At 45.0% G+C, this 16,748-nt stretch overlaps 13 non-coding genes across 13 annotated transcripts; all 13 read right to left on the bottom strand.

Annotated features, from left to right (window-relative positions):
• Positions 1-757: 757 nt before the first annotated feature.
• On the bottom strand, positions 758-948 carry LOC141237822 (U2 spliceosomal RNA). The gene has a single exon (XR_012303346.1). It is a non-coding gene; the product is annotated as a U2 spliceosomal RNA (small nuclear RNA).
• A 1,127-nt stretch (positions 949-2,075) lies between these two features.
• LOC141237821 (U2 spliceosomal RNA) lies at positions 2,076-2,266 on the bottom strand. The gene has a single exon (XR_012303345.1). It is a non-coding gene; the product is annotated as a U2 spliceosomal RNA (small nuclear RNA).
• Positions 2,267-3,385: 1,119 nt separating this feature from the next.
• LOC141237820 (U2 spliceosomal RNA) lies at positions 3,386-3,576 on the bottom strand. The gene has a single exon (XR_012303344.1). It is a non-coding gene; the product is annotated as a U2 spliceosomal RNA (small nuclear RNA).
• A 1,128-nt stretch (positions 3,577-4,704) lies between these two features.
• LOC141237819 (U2 spliceosomal RNA) lies at positions 4,705-4,895 on the bottom strand. The gene has a single exon (XR_012303343.1). It is a non-coding gene; the product is annotated as a U2 spliceosomal RNA (small nuclear RNA).
• A 1,119-nt stretch (positions 4,896-6,014) lies between these two features.
• LOC141237818 (U2 spliceosomal RNA) lies at positions 6,015-6,205 on the bottom strand. The gene has a single exon (XR_012303342.1). It is a non-coding gene; the product is annotated as a U2 spliceosomal RNA (small nuclear RNA).
• A 1,120-nt stretch (positions 6,206-7,325) lies between these two features.
• On the bottom strand, positions 7,326-7,516 carry LOC141237816 (U2 spliceosomal RNA). Its single transcript, XR_012303340.1, has one exon. It is a non-coding gene; the product is annotated as a U2 spliceosomal RNA (small nuclear RNA).
• Positions 7,517-8,640: 1,124 nt separating this feature from the next.
• Positions 8,641-8,831, bottom strand: LOC141237406 (U2 spliceosomal RNA). The gene has a single exon (XR_012302955.1). It is a non-coding gene; the product is annotated as a U2 spliceosomal RNA (small nuclear RNA).
• A 1,122-nt stretch (positions 8,832-9,953) lies between these two features.
• On the bottom strand, positions 9,954-10,144 carry LOC141237815 (U2 spliceosomal RNA). Its single transcript, XR_012303339.1, has one exon. It is a non-coding gene; the product is annotated as a U2 spliceosomal RNA (small nuclear RNA).
• A 1,121-nt stretch (positions 10,145-11,265) lies between these two features.
• Positions 11,266-11,456, bottom strand: LOC141237814 (U2 spliceosomal RNA). The gene has a single exon (XR_012303338.1). It is a non-coding gene; the product is annotated as a U2 spliceosomal RNA (small nuclear RNA).
• A 1,121-nt stretch (positions 11,457-12,577) lies between these two features.
• On the bottom strand, positions 12,578-12,768 carry LOC141237813 (U2 spliceosomal RNA). Its single transcript, XR_012303337.1, has one exon. It is a non-coding gene; the product is annotated as a U2 spliceosomal RNA (small nuclear RNA).
• A 1,118-nt stretch (positions 12,769-13,886) lies between these two features.
• Positions 13,887-14,077, bottom strand: LOC141237812 (U2 spliceosomal RNA). Its single transcript, XR_012303336.1, has one exon. It is a non-coding gene; the product is annotated as a U2 spliceosomal RNA (small nuclear RNA).
• A 1,124-nt stretch (positions 14,078-15,201) lies between these two features.
• Positions 15,202-15,392, bottom strand: LOC141237811 (U2 spliceosomal RNA). The gene has a single exon (XR_012303335.1). It is a non-coding gene; the product is annotated as a U2 spliceosomal RNA (small nuclear RNA).
• A 1,122-nt stretch (positions 15,393-16,514) lies between these two features.
• Positions 16,515-16,705, bottom strand: LOC141237810 (U2 spliceosomal RNA). The gene has a single exon (XR_012303334.1). It is a non-coding gene; the product is annotated as a U2 spliceosomal RNA (small nuclear RNA).
• Between the last annotated feature and the right edge of the window lie 43 nt (positions 16,706-16,748).

Raw genomic sequence — 16,748 nt, 5'->3', positions numbered from 1 at the left:
GGTGGCTGCTGCTGTGCGCAGGTATATAAAGGCTCAGAGCCTATTATGACACGCGCAGCCAGCGTTCCATTGCCACATTCCGTCTACTGCAGGCGGGATACCTGGATGGCTGAATGTCACTGAGAAGCTCACAGAGACCGCCATAAGCAACAGTTTAAAAGAATGCCACAGACTAATCAACCAAACTTTTTGGGTTGGTTTCTCTTTTATAGTCTGCAGGCATTAAATGAAAGAAGTCAGTGTTCCAGCAGAGGGAGACAACGTTTCAGAAAAGGCATTGTAGCAAACCAAAAAAGAAATTTTAAGCGCAGCAGAGTAACCAGCTCACATACCTGTTAGCTCAGGTGAGTTTAAAAGGCTGCTGTTGATAACAAGGGCATTTGCTAAATAGATGGTGTGTGTGCAACAATATACTGAAAGGTCAATTATATTGTGCAGCTTATCTCACCACCTGTAGTTATTTAGGTGAAAGCTCCAAAATGCTTGCCTAATATGTCTGTTTATCCAAAAGGAAGTATAGAGGGAGAGCTAGATAGATAGCATTGCATTACATTACATTACATGGCAATGCAATGCACAGTTGCTGAAGTTGAACCAAAATGAGCTTGTCATCTGGCTTCTGCAACTTTTAACATGAAAAATCCAATGAGGAGAAGAAAAGCAAAGCCAAAGAGTCCATCCCAAAATCCGACAAACAAGCAAAATGAACAAAAAGCATTGAATTCAATTCTTTCTGATTTTAGAAACTGCATTAAAGAAGGGGTGCACCGGTCCTGGAGATACTGCAATACCAGGTCAATGCGTGGAGTGGACAGAGCAAGCTCTTTTTCCATCTCCCTGTTCTAAAAATCCATTTAATATATGGTCCCCAGATAGGGGACGTATCAGATATTAAACTGATAAGAACAGATACTACACTTGATCTTAGCCAAAAGGCCGAGAAGCGATAACCAGAATTGGTTTCCGACTACGGTGCCACCCAAGGATTCTGAAAAGTCCATTTGTGGAGATGGCCACCTGGACTCCCGTTAAGAAGACATGCTGTCAACCTCTAGATCCCTCACATGCCTGCACTTTTCGGCTTGCTGCTGCTGCAATCCACGCGTTTTAGATCTGCATAACTCCACCTCTTTTAGCACAGTACCCTCAACCCCCGGCTGTTCCCACCCGCCTCAACACCGTTGGAAGGGAGGAGAACCAATTAAGGCGGGGGGGGGGGGGGGGGTGGAACGAGCAGCTGTCTACCCTTAGCAGGAGGGTTGCTGATTAATTACCTCTCCTGCTGCTGCTGCTGCTGGCTGTCCAGCAGCAGACTGAAGGTGGCTGCTGCTGTGCGCAGGTATATAAAGGCTCAGAGCCTATTATGACACGCGCAGCCAGCGTTCCATTGCCACATTCCGTCTACTGCAGGCGGGATACCTGGATGGCTGAATGTCACTGAGAAGCTCACAGAGACCGCCATAAGCAACAGTTTAAAAGAATGCCACAGACTAATCAACCAAACTTTTTGGGTTGGTTTCTCTTTTATAGTCTGCAGGCATTAAATGAAAGAAGTCAGTGTTCCAGCAGAGGGAGACAACGTTTCAGAAAAGGCATTGTAGCAAACCAAAAAAGAAATTTTAAGCGCAGCAGAGTAACCAGCTCACATACCTGTTAGCTCAGGTGAGTTTAAAAGGCTGCTGTTGATAACAAGGGCATTTGCTAAATAGATGGTGTGTGTGCAACAATATACTGAAAGGTCAATTATATTGTGCAGCTTATCTCACCACCTGTAGTTATTTAGGTGAAAGCTCCAAAATGCTTGCCTAATATGTCTGTTTATCCAAAAGGAAGTATAGAGGGAGAGCTAGATAGATAGCATTGCATTACATTACATTACATGGCAATGCAATGCACAGTTGCTGAAGTTGAACCAAAATGAGCTTGTCATCTGGCTTCTGCAACTTTTAATATGAAAAATCCAATGAGGAGAAGAAAAGCAAAGCCAAAGAGTCCATCCCAAAATCCGACAAACAAGCAAAATGAACAAAAAGCATTGAATTCAATTCTTTCTGATTTTAGAAACTGCATTAAAGAAGGGGTGCACCGGTCCTGGAGATACTGCAATACCAGGTCAATGCGTGGAGTGGACAGAGCAAGCTCTTTTTCCATCTCCCTGTTCTAAAAATCCATTTAATATATGGTCCCCAGATAGGGGACGTATCAGATATTAAACTGATAAGAACAGATACTACACTTGATCTTAGCCAAAAGGCCGAGAAGCGATAACCAGAATTGGTTTCCGACTACGGTGCCACCCAAGGATTCTGAAAAGTCCATTTGTGGAGATGGCCACATGGACTCCCGTTAAGAAGACATGCTGTCAACCTCTAGATCCCTCACATGCCTGCACTTTTCGGCTTGCTGCTGCTGCAATCCACGCGTTTTAGATCTGCATAACTCCACCTCTTTTAGCACAGTACCCTCAACCCCCGGCTGTTCCCACCCGCCTCAACACCGTTGGAAGGGAGGAGAACCAATTAAGGCGGGGGGGGGTGGAACGAGCAGCTGTCTACCCTTAGCAGGAGGGTTGCTGATTAATTACCTCTCCTGCTGCTGCTGCTGCTGGCTGTCCAGCAGCAGACTGAAGGTGGCTGCTGCTGTGCGCAGGTATATAAAGGCTCAGAGCCTATTATGACACGCGCAGCCAGCGTTCCATTGCCACATTCCGTCTACTGCAGGCGGGATACCTGGATGGCTGAATGTCACTGAGAAGCTCACAGAGACCGCCATAAGCAACAGTTTAAAAGAATGCCACAGACTAATCAACCAAACTTTTTGGGTTGGTTTCTCTTTTATAGTCTGCAGGCATTAAATGAAAGAAGTCAGTGTTCCAGCAGAGGGAGACAACGTTTCAGAAAAGGCATTGTAGCAAACCAAAAAAGAAATTTTAAGCGCAGCAGAGTAACCAGCTCACATACCTGTTAGCTCAGGTGAGTTTAAAAGGCTGCTGTTGATAACAAGGGCATTTGCTAAATAGATGGTGTGTGTGCAACAATATACTGAAAGGTCAATTATATTGTGCAGCTTATCTCACCACCTGTAGTTATTTAGGTGAAAGCTCCAAAATGCTTGCCTAATATGTCTGTTTATCCAAAAGGAAGTATAGAGGGAGAGCTAGATAGATAGCATTGCATTACATTACATTACATGGCAATGCAATGCACAGTTGCTGAAGTTGAACCAAAATGAGCTTGTCATCTGGCTTCTGCAACTTTTAACATGAAAAATCCAATGAGGAGAAGAAAAGCAAAGCCAAAGAGTCCATCCCAAAATCCGACAAACAAGCAAAATGAACAAAAAGCATTGAATTCAATTCTTTCTGATTTTAGAAACTGCATTAAAGAAGGGGTGCACCGGTCCTGGAGATACTGCAATACCAGGTCAATGCGTGGAGTGGACAGAGCAAGCTCTTTTTCCATCTCCCTGTTCTAAAAATCCATTTAATATATGGTCCCCAGATAGGGGACGTATCAGATATTAAACTGATAAGAACAGATACTACACTTGATCTTAGCCAAAAGGCCGAGAAGCGATAACCAGAATTGGTTTCCGACTACGGTGCCACCCAAGGATTCTGAAAAGTCCATTTGTGGAGATGGCCACCTGGACTCCCGTTAAGAAGACATGCTGTCAACCTCTAGATCCCTCACATGCCTGCACTTTTCGGCTTGCTGCTGCTGCAATCCACGCGTTTTAGATCTGCATAACTCCACCTCTTTTAGCACAGTACCCTCAACCCCCGGCTGTTCCCACCCGCCTCAACACCGTTGGAAGGGAGGAGAACCAATTAAGGCGGGGGGGGGGGGGGGGGGTGGAACGAGCAGCTGTCTACCCTTAGCAGGAGGGTTGCTGATTAATTACCTCTCCTGCTGCTGCTGCTGCTGGCTGTCCAGCAGCAGACTGAAGGTGGCTGCTGCTGTGCGCAGGTATATAAAGGCTCAGAGCCTATTATGACACGCGCAGCCAGCGTTCCATTGCCACATTCCGTCTACTGCAGGCGGGATACCTGGATGGCTGAATGTCACTGAGAAGCTCACAGAGACCGCCATAAGCAACAGTTTAAAAGAATGCCACAGACTAATCAACCAAACTTTTTGGGTTGGTTTCTCTTTTATAGTCTGCAGGCATTAAATGAAAGAAGTCAGTGTTCCAGCAGAGGGAGACAACGTTTCAGAAAAGGCATTGTAGCAAACCAAAAAAGAAATTTTAAGCGCAGCAGAGTAACCAGCTCACATACCTGTTAGCTCAGGTGAGTTTAAAAGGCTGCTGTTGATAACAAGGGCATTTGCTAAATAGATGGTGTGTGTGCAACAATATACTGAAAGGTCAATTATATTGTGCAGCTTATCTCACCACCTGTAGTTATTTAGGTGAAAGCTCCAAAATGCTTGCCTAATATGTCTGTTTATCCAAAAGGAAGTATAGAGGGAGAGCTAGATAGATAGCATTGCATTACATTACATTACATGGCAATGCAATGCACAGTTGCTGAAGTTGAACCAAAATGAGCTTGTCATCTGGCTTCTGCAACTTTTAACATGAAAAATCCAATGAGGAGAAGAAAAGCAAAGCCAAAGAGTCCATCCCAAAATCCGACAAACAAGCAAAATGAACAAAAAGCATTGAATTCAATTCTTTCTGATTTTAGAAACTGCATTAAAGAAGGGGTGCACCGGTCCTGGAGATACTGCAATACCAGGTCAATGCGTGGAGTGGACAGAGCAAGCTCTTTTTCCATCTCCCTGTTCTAAAAATCCATTTAATATATGGTCCCCAGATAGGGGACGTATCAGATATTAAACTGATAAGAACAGATACTACACTTGATCTTAGCCAAAAGGCCGAGAAGCGATAACCAGAATTGGTTTCCGACTACGGTGCCACCCAAGGATTCTGAAAAGTCCATTTGTGGAGATGGCCACATGGACTCCCGTTAAGAAGACATGCTGTCAACCTCTAGATCCCTCACATGCCTGCACTTTTCGGCTTGCTGCTGCTGCAATCCACGCGTTTTAGATCTGCATAACTCCACCTCTTTTAGCACAGTACCCTCAACCCCCGGCTGTTCCCACCCGCCTCAACACCGTTGGAAGGGAGGAGAACCAATTAAGGCGGGGGGGGGTGGAACGAGCAGCTGTCTACCCTTAGCAGGAGGGTTGCTGATTAATTACCTCTCCTGCTGCTGCTGCTGCTGGCTGTCCAGCAGCAGACTGAAGGTGGCTGCTGCTGTGCGCAGGTATATAAAGGCTCAGAGCCTATTATGACACGCGCAGCCAGCGTTCCATTGCCACATTCCGTCTACTGCAGGCGGGATACCTGGATGGCTGAATGTCACTGAGAAGCTCACAGAGACCGCCATAAGCAACAGTTTAAAAGAATGCCACAGACTAATCAACCAAACTTTTTGGGTTGGTTTCTCTTTTATAGTCTGCAGGCATTAAATGAAAGAAGTCAGTGTTCCAGCAGAGGGAGACAACGTTTCAGAAAAGGCATTGTAGCAAACCAAAAAAGAAATTTTAAGCGCAGCAGAGTAACCAGCTCACATACCTGTTAGCTCAGGTGAGTTTAAAAGGCTGCTGTTGATAACAAGGGCATTTGCTAAATAGATGGTGTGTGTGCAACAATATACTGAAAGGTCAATTATATTGTGCAGCTTATCTCACCACCTGTAGTTATTTAGGTGAAAGCTCCAAAATGCTTGCCTAATATGTCTGTTTATCCAAAAGGAAGTATAGAGGGAGAGCTAGATAGATAGCATTGCATTACATTACATTACATGGCAATGCAATGCACAGTTGCTGAAGTTGAACCAAAATGAGCTTGTCATCTGGCTTCTGCAACTTTTAACATGAAAAATCCAATGAGGAGAAGAAAAGCAAAGCCAAAGAGTCCATCCCAAAATCCGACAAACAAGCAAAATGAACAAAAAGCATTGAATTCAATTCTTTCTGATTTTAGAAACTGCATTAAAGAAGGGGTGCACCGGTCCTGGAGATACTGCAATACCAGGTCAATGCGTGGAGTGGACAGAGCAAGCTCTTTTTCCATCTCCCTGTTCTAAAAATCCATTTAATATATGGTCCCCAGATAGGGGACGTATCAGATATTAAACTGATAAGAACAGATACTACACTTGATCTTAGCCAAAAGGCCGAGAAGCGATAACCAGAATTGGTTTCCGACTACGGTGCCACCCAAGGATTCTGAAAAGTCCATTTGTGGAGATGGCCACCTGGACTCCCGTTAAGAAGACATGCTGTCAACCTCTAGATCCCTCACATGCCTGCACTTTTCGGCTTGCTGCTGCTGCAATCCACGCGTTTTAGATCTGCATAACTCCACCTCTTTTAGCACAGTACCCTCAACCCCCGGCTGTTCCCACCCGCCTCAACACCGTTGGAAGGGAGGAGAACCAATTAAGGCGGGGGGGGGGTGGAACGAGCAGCTGTCTACCCTTAGCAGGAGGGTTGCTGATTAATTACCTCTCCTGCTGCTGCTGCTGCTGGCTGTCCAGCAGCAGACTGAAGGTGGCTGCTGCTGTGCGCAGGTATATAAAGGCTCAGAGCCTATTATGACACGCGCAGCCAGCGTTCCATTGCCACATTCCGTCTACTGCAGGCGGGATACCTGGATGGCTGAATGTCACTGAGAAGCTCACAGAGACCGCCATAAGCAACAGTTTAAAAGAATGCCACAGACTAATCAACCAAACTTTTTGGGTTGGTTTCTCTTTTATAGTCTGCAGGCATTAAATGAAAGAAGTCAGTGTTCCAGCAGAGGGAGACAACGTTTCAGAAAAGGCATTGTAGCAAACCAAAAAAGAAATTTTAAGCGCAGCAGAGTAACCAGCTCACATACCTGTTAGCTCAGGTGAGTTTAAAAGGCTGCTGTTGATAACAAGGGCATTTGCTAAATAGATGGTGTGTGTGCAACAATATACTGAAAGGTCAATTATATTGTGCAGCTTATCTCACCACCTGTAGTTATTTAGGTGAAAGCTCCAAAATGCTTGCCTAATATGTCTGTTTATCCAAAAGGAAGTATAGAGGGAGAGCTAGATAGATAGCATTGCATTACATTACATTACATGGCAATGCAATGCACAGTTGCTGAAGTTGAACCAAAATGAGCTTGTCATCTGGCTTCTGCAACTTTTAACATGAAAAATCCAATGAGGAGAAGAAAAGCAAAGCCAAAGAGTCCATCCCAAAATCCGACAAACAAGCAAAATGAACAAAAAGCATTGAATTCAATTCTTTCTGATTTTAGAAACTGCATTAAAGAAGGGGTGCACCGGTCCTGGAGATACTGCAATACCAGGTCAATGCGTGGAGTGGACAGAGCAAGCTCTTTTTCCATCTCCCTGTTCTAAAAATCCATTTAATATATGGTCCCCAGATAGGGGACGTATCAGATATTAAACTGATAAGAACAGATACTACACTTGATCTTAGCCAAAAGGCCGAGAAGCGATAACCAGAATTGGTTTCCGACTACGGTGCCACCCAAGGATTCTGAAAAGTCCATTTGTGGAGATGGCCACCTGGACTCCCGTTAAGAAGACATGCTGTCAACCTCTAGATCCCTCACATGCCTGCACTTTTCGGCTTGCTGCTGCTGCAATCCACGCGTTTTAGATCTGCATAACTCCACCTCTTTTAGCACAGTACCCTCAACCCCCGGCTGTTCCCACCCGCCTCAACACCGTTGGAAGGGAGGAGAACCAATTAAGGCGGGGGGGGGGGGGGTGGAACGAGCAGCTGTCTACCCTTAGCAGGAGGGTTGCTGATTAATTACCTCTCCTGCTGCTGCTGCTGCTGGCTGTCCAGCAGCAGACTGAAGGTGGCTGCTGCTGTGCGCAGGTATATAAAGGCTCAGAGCCTATTATGACACGCGCAGCCAGCGTTCCATTGCCACATTCCGTCTACTGCAGGCGGGATACCTGGATGGCTGAATGTCACTGAAAAGCTCACAGAGACCGCCATAAGCAACAGTTTAAAAGAATGCCACAGACTAATCAACCAAACTTTTTGGGTTGGTTTCTCTTTTATAGTCTGCAGGCATTAAATGAAAGAAGTCAGTGTTCCAGCAGAGGGAGACAACGTTTCAGAAAAGGCATTGTAGCAAACCAAAAAAGAAATTTTAAGCGCAGCAGAGTAACCAGCTCACATACCTGTTAGCTCAGGTGAGTTTAAAAGGCTGCTGTTGATAACAAGGGCATTTGCTAAATAGATGGTGTGTGTGCAACAATATACTGAAAGGTCAATTATATTGTGCAGCTTATCTCACCACCTGTAGTTATTTAGGTGAAAGCTCCAAAATGCTTGCCTAATATGTCTGTTTATCCAAAAGGAAGTATAGAGGGAGAGCTAGATAGATAGCATTGCATTACATTACATTACATGGCAATGCAATGCACAGTTGCTGAAGTTGAACCAAAATGAGCTTGTCATCTGGCTTCTGCAACTTTTAACATGAAAAATCCAATGAGGAGAAGAAAAGCAAAGCCAAAGAGTCCATCCCAAAATCCGACAAACAAGCAAAATGAACAAAAAGCATTGAATTCAATTCTTTCTGATTTTAGAAACTGCATTAAAGAAGGGGTGCACCGGTCCTGGAGATACTGCAATAACAGGTCAATGCGTGGAGTGGACAGAGCAAGCTGTTTTTACATCTCCCTGTTCTAAAAATCCATTTAATATATGGTCCCCAGATAGGGGACGTATCAGATATTAAACTGATAAGAACAGATACTACACTTGATCTTAGCCAAAAGGCCGAGAAGCGATAACCAGAATTGGTTTCCGACTACGGTGCCACCCAAGGATTCTGAAAAGTCCATTTGTGGAGATGGCCACCTGGACTCCCGTTAAGAAGACATGCTGTCAACCTCTAGATCCCTCACATGCCTGCACTTTTCGGCTTGCTGCTGCTGCAATCCACGCGTTTTAGATCTGCATAACTCCACCTCTTTTAGCACAGTACCCTCAACCCCCGGCTGTTCCCACCCGCCTCAACACCGTTGGAAGGGAGGAGAACCAATTAAGGCGGGGGGGGGGGGTGGAACGAGCAGCTGTCTACCCTTAGCAGGAGGGTTGCTGATTAATTACCTCTCCTGCTGCTGCTGCTGCTGGCTGTCCAGCAGCAGACTGAAGGTGGCTGCTGCTGTGCGCAGGTATATAAAGGCTCAGAGCCTATTATGACACGCGCAGCCAGCGTTCCATTGCCACATTCCGTCTACTGCAGGCGGGATACCTGGATGGCTGAATGTCACTGAGAAGCTCACAGAGACCGCCATAAGCAACAGTTTAAAAGAATGCCACAGACTAATCAACCAAACTTTTTGGGTTGGTTTCTCTTTTATAGTCTGCAGGCATTAAATGAAAGAAGTCAGTGTTCCAGCAGAGGGAGACAACGTTTCAGAAAAGGCATTGTAGCAAACCAAAAAAGAAATTTTAAGCGCAGCAGAGTAACCAGCTCACATACCTGTTAGCTCAGGTGAGTTTAAAAGGCTGCTGTTGATAACAAGGGCATTTGCTAAATAGATGGTGTGTGTGCAACAATATACTGAAAGGTCAATTATATTGTGCAGCTTATCTCACCACCTGTAGTTATTTAGGTGAAAGCTCCAAAATGCTTGCCTAATATGTCTGTTTATCCAAAAGGAAGTATAGAGGGAGAGCTAGATAGATAGCATTGCATTACATTACATTACATGGCAATGCAATGCACAGTTGCTGAAGTTGAACCAAAATGAGCTTGTCATCTGGCTTCTGCAACTTTTAACATGAAAAATCCAATGAGGAGAAGAAAAGCAAAGCCAAAGAGTCCATCCCAAAATCCGACAAACAAGCAAAATGAACAAAAAGCATTGAATTCAATTCTTTCTGATTTTAGAAACTGCATTAAAGAAGGGGTGCACCGGTCCTGGAGATACTGCAATACCAGGTCAATGCGTGGAGTGGACAGAGCAAGCTCTTTTTCCATCTCCCTGTTCTAAAAATCCATTTAATATATGGTCCCCAGATAGGGGACGTATCAGATATTAAACTGATAAGAACAGATACTACACTTGATCTTAGCCAAAAGGCCGAGAAGCGATAACCAGAATTGGTTTCCGACTACGGTGCCACCCAAGGATTCTGAAAAGTCCATTTGTGGAGATGGCCACCTGGACTCCCGTTAAGAAGACATGCTGTCAACCTCTAGATCCCTCACATGCCTGCACTTTTCGGCTTGCTGCTGCTGCAATCCACGCGTTTTAGATCTGCATAACTCCACCTCTTTTAGCACAGTACCCTCAACCCCCGGCTGTTCCCACCCGCCTCAACACCGTTGGAAGGGAGGAGAACCAATTAAGGCGGGGGGGGGGGTGGAACGAGCAGCTGTCTACCCTTAGCAGGAGGGTTGCTGATTAATTACCTCTCCTGCTGCTGCTGCTGCTGGCTGTCCAGCAGCAGACTGAAGGTGGCTGCTGCTGTGCGCAGGTATATAAAGGCTCAGAGCCTATTATGACACGCGCAGCCAGCGTTCCATTGCCACATTCCGTCTACTGCAGGCGGGATACCTGGATGGCTGAATGTCACTGAGAAGCTCACAGAGACCGCCATAAGCAACAGTTTAAAAGAATGCCACAGACTAATCAACCAAACTTTTTGGGTTGGTTTCTCTTTTATAGTCTGCAGGCATTAAATGAAAGAAGTCAGTGTTCCAGCAGAGGGAGACAACGTTTCAGAAAAGGCATTGTAGCAAACCAAAAAAGAAATTTTAAGCGCAGCAGAGTAACCAGCTCACATACCTGTTAGCTCAGGTGAGTTTAAAAGGCTGCTGTTGATAACAAGGGCATTTGCTAAATAGATGGTGTGTGTGCAACAATATACTGAAAGGTCAATTATATTGTGCAGCTTATCTCACCACCTGTAGTTATTTAGGTGAAAGCTCCAAAATGCTTGCCTAATATGTCTGTTTATCCAAAAGGAAGTATAGAGGGAGAGCTAGATACATAGCATTGCATTACATTACATTACATGGCAATGCAATGCACAGTTGCTGAAGTTGAACCAAAATGAGCTTGTCATCTGGCTTCTGCAACTTTTAACATGAAAAATCCAATGAGGAGAAGAAAAGCAAAGCCAAAGAGTCCATCCCAAAATCCGACAAACAAGCAAAATGAACAAAAAGCATTGAATTCAATTCTTTCTGATTTTAGAAACTGCATTAAAGAAGGGGTGCACCGGTCCTGGAGATACTGCAATACCAGGTCAATGCGTGGAGTGGACAGAGCAAGCTCTTTTTCCATCTCCCTGTTCTAAAAATCCATTTAATATATGGTCCCCAGATAGGGGACGTATCAGATATTAAACTGATAAGAACAGATACTACACTTGATCTTAGCCAAAAGGCCGAGAAGCGATAACCAGAATTGGTTTCCGACTACGGTGCCACCCAAGGATTCTGAAAAGTCCATTTGTGGAGATGGCCACCTGGACTCCCGTTAAGAAGACATGCTGTCAACCTCTAGATCCCTCACATGCCTGCACTTTTCGGCTTGCTGCTGCTGCAATCCACGCGTTTTAGATCTGCATAACTCCACCTCTTTTAGCACAGTACCCTCAACCCCCGGCTGTTCCCACCCGCCTCAACACCGTTGGAAGGGAGGAGAACCAATTAAGGCGGGGGGGGGGGTGGAACGAGCAGCTGTCTACCCTTAGCAGGAGGGTTGCTGATTAATTACCTCTCCTGCTGCTGCTGCTGCTGGCTGTCCAGCAGCAGACTGAAGGTGGCTGCTGCTGTGCGCAGGTATATAAAGGCTCAGAGCCTATTATGACACGCGCAGCCAGCGTTCCATTGCCACATTCCGTCTACTGCAGGCGGGATACCTGGATGGCTGAATGTCACTGAGAAGCTCACAGAGACCGCCATAAGCAACAGTTTAAAAGAATGCCACAGACTAATCAACCAAACTTTTTGGGTTGGTTTCTCTTTTATAGTCTGCAGGCATTAAATGAAAGAAGTCAGTGTTCCAGCAGAGGGAGACAACGTTTCAGAAAAGGCATTGTAGCAAACCAAAAAAGAAATTTTAAGCGCAGCAGAGTAACCAGCTCACATACCTGTTAGCTCAGGTGAGTTTAAAAGGCTGCTGTTGATAACAAGGGCATTTGCTAAATAGATGGTGTGTGTGCAACAATATACTGAAAGGTCAATTATATTGTGCAGCTTATCTCACCACCTGTAGTTATTTAGGTGAAAGCTCCAAAATGCTTGCCTAATATGTCTGTTTATCCAAAAGGAAGTATAGAGGGAGAGCTAGATACATAGCATTGCATTACATTACATTACATGGCAATGCAATGCACAGTTGCTGAAGTTGAACCAAAATGAGCTTGTCATCTGGCTTCTGCAACTTTTAACATGAAAAATCCAATGAGGAGAAGAAAAGCAAAGCCAAAGAGTCCATCCCAAAATCCGACAAACAAGCAAAATGAACAAAAAGCATTGAATTCAATTCTTTCTGATTTTAGAAACTGCATTAAAGAAGGGGTGCACCGGTCCTGGAGATACTGCAATACCAGGTCAATGCGTGGAGTGGACAGAGCAAGCTCTTTTTCCATCTCCCTGTTCTAAAAATCCATTTAATATATGGTCCCCAGATAGGGGACGTATCAGATATTAAACTGATAAGAACAGATACTACACTTGATCTTAGCCAAAAGGCCGAGAAGCGATAACCAGAATTGGTTTCCGACTACGGTGCCACCCAAGGATTCTGAAAAGTCCATTTGTGGAGATGGCCACCTGGACTCCCGTTAAGAAGACATGCTGTCAACCTCTAGATCCCTCACATGCCTGCACTTTTCGGCTTGCTGCTGCTGCAATCCACGCGTTTTAGATCTGCATAACTCCACCTCTTTTAGCACAGTACCCTCAACCCCCGGCTGTTCCCACCCGCCTCAACACCGTTGGAAGGGAGGAGAACCAATTAAGGCGGGGGGGGTGGAACGAGCAGCTGTCTACCCTTAGCAGGAGGGTTGCTGATTAATTACCTCTCCTGCTGCTGCTGCTGCTGGCTGTCCAGCAGCAGACTGAAGGTGGCTGCTGCTGTGCGCAGGTATATAAAGGCTCAGAGCCTATTATGACACGCGCAGCCAGCGTTCCATTGCCACATTCCGTCTACTGCAGGCGGGATACCTGGATGGCTGAATGTCACTGAGAAGCTCACAGAGACCGCCATAAGCAACAGTTTAAAAGAATGCCACAGACTAATCAACCAAACTTTTTGGGTTGGTTTCTCTTTTATAGTCTGCAGGCATTAAATGAAAGAAGTCAGTGTTCCAGCAGAGGGAGACAACGTTTCAGAAAAGGCATTGTAGCAAACCAAAAAAGAAATTTTAAGCGCAGCAGAGTAACCAGCTCACATACCTGTTAGCTCAGGTGAGTTTAAAAGGCTGCTGTTGATAACAAGGGCATTTGCTAAATAGATGGTGTGTGTGCAACAATATACTGAAAGGTCAATTATATTGTGCAGCTTATCTCACCACCTGTAGTTATTTAGGTGAAAGCTCCAAAATGCTTGCCTAATATGTCTGTTTATCCAAAAGGAAGTATAGAGGGAGAGCTAGATAGATAGCATTGCATTACATTACATTACATGGCAATGCAATGCACAGTTGCTGAAGTTGAACCAAAATGAGCTTGTCATCTGGCTTCTGCAACTTTTAACATGAAAAATCCAATGAGGAGAAGAAAAGCAAAGCCAAAGAGTCCATCCCAAAATCCGACAAACAAGCAAAATGAACAAAAAGCATTGAATTCAATTCTTTCTGATTTTAGAAACTGCATTAAAGAAGGGGTGCACCGGTCCTGGAGATACTGCAATACCAGGTCAATGCGTGGAGTGGACAGAGCAAGCTCTTTTTCCATCTCCCTGTTCTAAAAATCCATTTAATATATGGTCCCCAGATAGGGGACGTATCAGATATTAAACTGATAAGAACAGATACTACACTTGATCTTAGCCAAAAGGCCGAGAAGCGATAACCAGAATTGGTTTCCGACTACGGTGCCACCCAAGGATTCTGAAAAGTCCATTTGTGGAGATGGCCACCTGGACTCCCGTTAAGAAGACATGCTGTCAACCTCTAGATCCCTCACATGCCTGCACTTTTCGGCTTGCTGCTGCTGCAATCCACGCGTTTTAGATCTGCATAACTCCACCTCTTTTAGCACAGTACCCTCAACCCCCGGCTGTTCCCACCCGCCTCAACACCGTTGGAAGGGAGGAGAACCAATTAAGGCGGGGGGGGGGGGGGTGGAACGAGCAGCTGTCTACCCTTAGCAGGAGGGTTGCTGATTAATTACCTCTCCTGCTGCTGCTGCTGCTGGCTGTCCAGCAGCAGACTGAAGGTGGCTGCTGCTGTGCGCAGGTATATAAAGGCTCAGAGCCTATTATGACACGCGCAGCCAGCGTTCCATTGCCACATTCCGTCTACTGCAGGCGGGATACCTGGATGGCTGAATGTCACTGAGAAGCTCACAGAGACCGCCATAAGCAACAGTTTAAAAGAATGCCACAGACTAATCAACCAAACTTTTTGGGTTGGTTTCTCTTTTATAGTCTGCAGGCATTAAATGAAAGAAGTCAGTGTTCCAGCACAGGGAGACAACGTTTCAGAAAAGGCATTGTAGCAAACCAAAAAAGAAATTTTAAGCGCAGCAGAGTAACCAGCTCACATACCTGTTAGCTCAGGTGAGTTTAAAAGGCTGCTGTTGATAACAAGGGCATTTGCTAAATAGATGGTGTGTGTGCAACAATATACTGAAAGGTCAATTATATTGTGCAGCTTATCTCACCACCTGTAGTTATTTAGGTGAAAGCTCCAAAATGCTTGCCTAATATGTCTGTTTATCCAAAAGGAAGTATAGAGGGAGAGCTAGATAGATAGCATTGCATTACATTACATTACATGGCAATGCAATGCACAGTTGCTGAAGTTGAACCAAAATGAGCTTGTCATCTGGCTTCTGCAACTTTTAACATGAAAAATCCAATGAGGAGAAGAAAAGCAAAGCCAAAGAGTCCATCCCAAAATCCGACAAACAAGCAAAATGAACAAAAAGCATTGAATTCAATTCTTTCTGATTTTAGAAACTGCATTAAAGAAGGGGTGCACCGGTCCTGGAGATACTGCAATACCAGGTCAATGCGTGGAGTGGACAGAGCAAGCTCTTTTTCCATCTCCCTGTTCTAAAAATCCATTTAATATATGGTCCCCAGATAGGGGACGTATCAGATATTAAACTGATAAGAACAGATACTACACTTGATCTTAGCCAAAAGGCCGAGAAGCGATAACCAGAATTGGTTTCCGACTACGGTGCCACCCAAGGATTCTGAAAAGTCCATTTGTGGAGATGGCCACCTGGACTCCCGTTAAGAAGACATGCTGTCAACCACTAGATCCCTCACATGCCTGCACTTTTCGGCTTGCTGCTGCTGCAATCCACGCGTTTTAGATCTGCATAACTCCACCTCTTTTAGCACAGTACCCTCAACCCCCGGCTGTTCCCACCCGCCTCAACACCGTTGGAAGGGAGGAGAACCAATTAAGGCGGGGGGGGGGGGTGGAACGAGCAGCTGTCTACCCTTAGCAGGAGGGTTGCTGATTAATTACCTCTCCTGCTGCTGCTGCTGCTGGCTGTCCAGCAGCAGACTGAAGGTGGCTGCTGCTGTGCGCAGGTATATAAAGGCTCAGAGCCTATTATGACACGCGCAGCCAGCGTTCCATTGCCACATTCCGTCTACTGCAGGCGGGATACCTGGATGGCTGAATGTCACTGAGAAGCTCACAGAGACCGCCATAAGCAACAGTTTAAAAGAATGCCACAGACTAATCAACCAAACTTTTTGGGTTGGTTTCTCTTTTATAGTCTGCAGGCATTAAATGAAAGAAGTCAGTGTTCCAGCAGAGGGAGACAACGTTTCAGAAAAGGCATTGTAGCAAACCAAAAAAGAAATTTTAAGCGCAGCAGAGTAACCAGCTCACATACCTGTTAGCTCAGGTGAGTTTAAAAGGCTGCTGTTGATAACAAGGGCATTTGCTAAATAGATGGTGTGTGTGCAACAATATACTGAAAGGTCAATTATATTGTGCAGCTTATCTCACCACCTGTAGTTATTTAGGTGAAAGCTCCAAAATGCTTGCCTAATATGTCTGTTTATCCAAAAGGAAGTATAGAGGGAGAGCTAGATAGATAGCATTGCATTACATTACATTACATGGCAATGCAATGCACAGTTGCTGAAGTTGAACCAAAATGAGCTTGTCATCTGGCTTCTGCAACTTTTAACATGAAAAATCCAATGAGGAGAAGAAAAGCAAAGCCAAAGAGTCCATCCCAAAATCCGACAAACAAGCAAAATGAACAAAAAGCATTGAATTCAATTCTTTCTGATTTTAGAAACTGCATTAAAGAAGGGGTGCACCGGTCCTGGAGATACTGCAATACCAGGTCAATGCGTGGAGTGGACAGAGCAAGCTCTTTTTCCATCTCCCTGTTCTAAAAATCCATTTAATATATGGTCCCCAGATAGGGGACGTATCAGATATTAAACTGATAAGAACAGATACTACACTTGATCTTAGCCAAAAGGCCGAGAAGCGATAACCAGAATTGGTTTCCGACTACGGTGCCACCCAAGGATTCTG

This window comes from Phyllobates terribilis, unplaced genomic scaffold (assembly GCF_046119375.1).
Source record: "Phyllobates terribilis strain yellow unplaced genomic scaffold, ASM4611937v1 Scaffold_734__1_contigs__length_741531, whole genome shotgun sequence".
In the NCBI taxonomy this organism is placed as follows: Eukaryota; Metazoa; Chordata; class Amphibia; order Anura; family Dendrobatidae; genus Phyllobates; species Phyllobates terribilis.
This window is presented reverse-complemented; position numbering and strand designations above follow the sequence as displayed.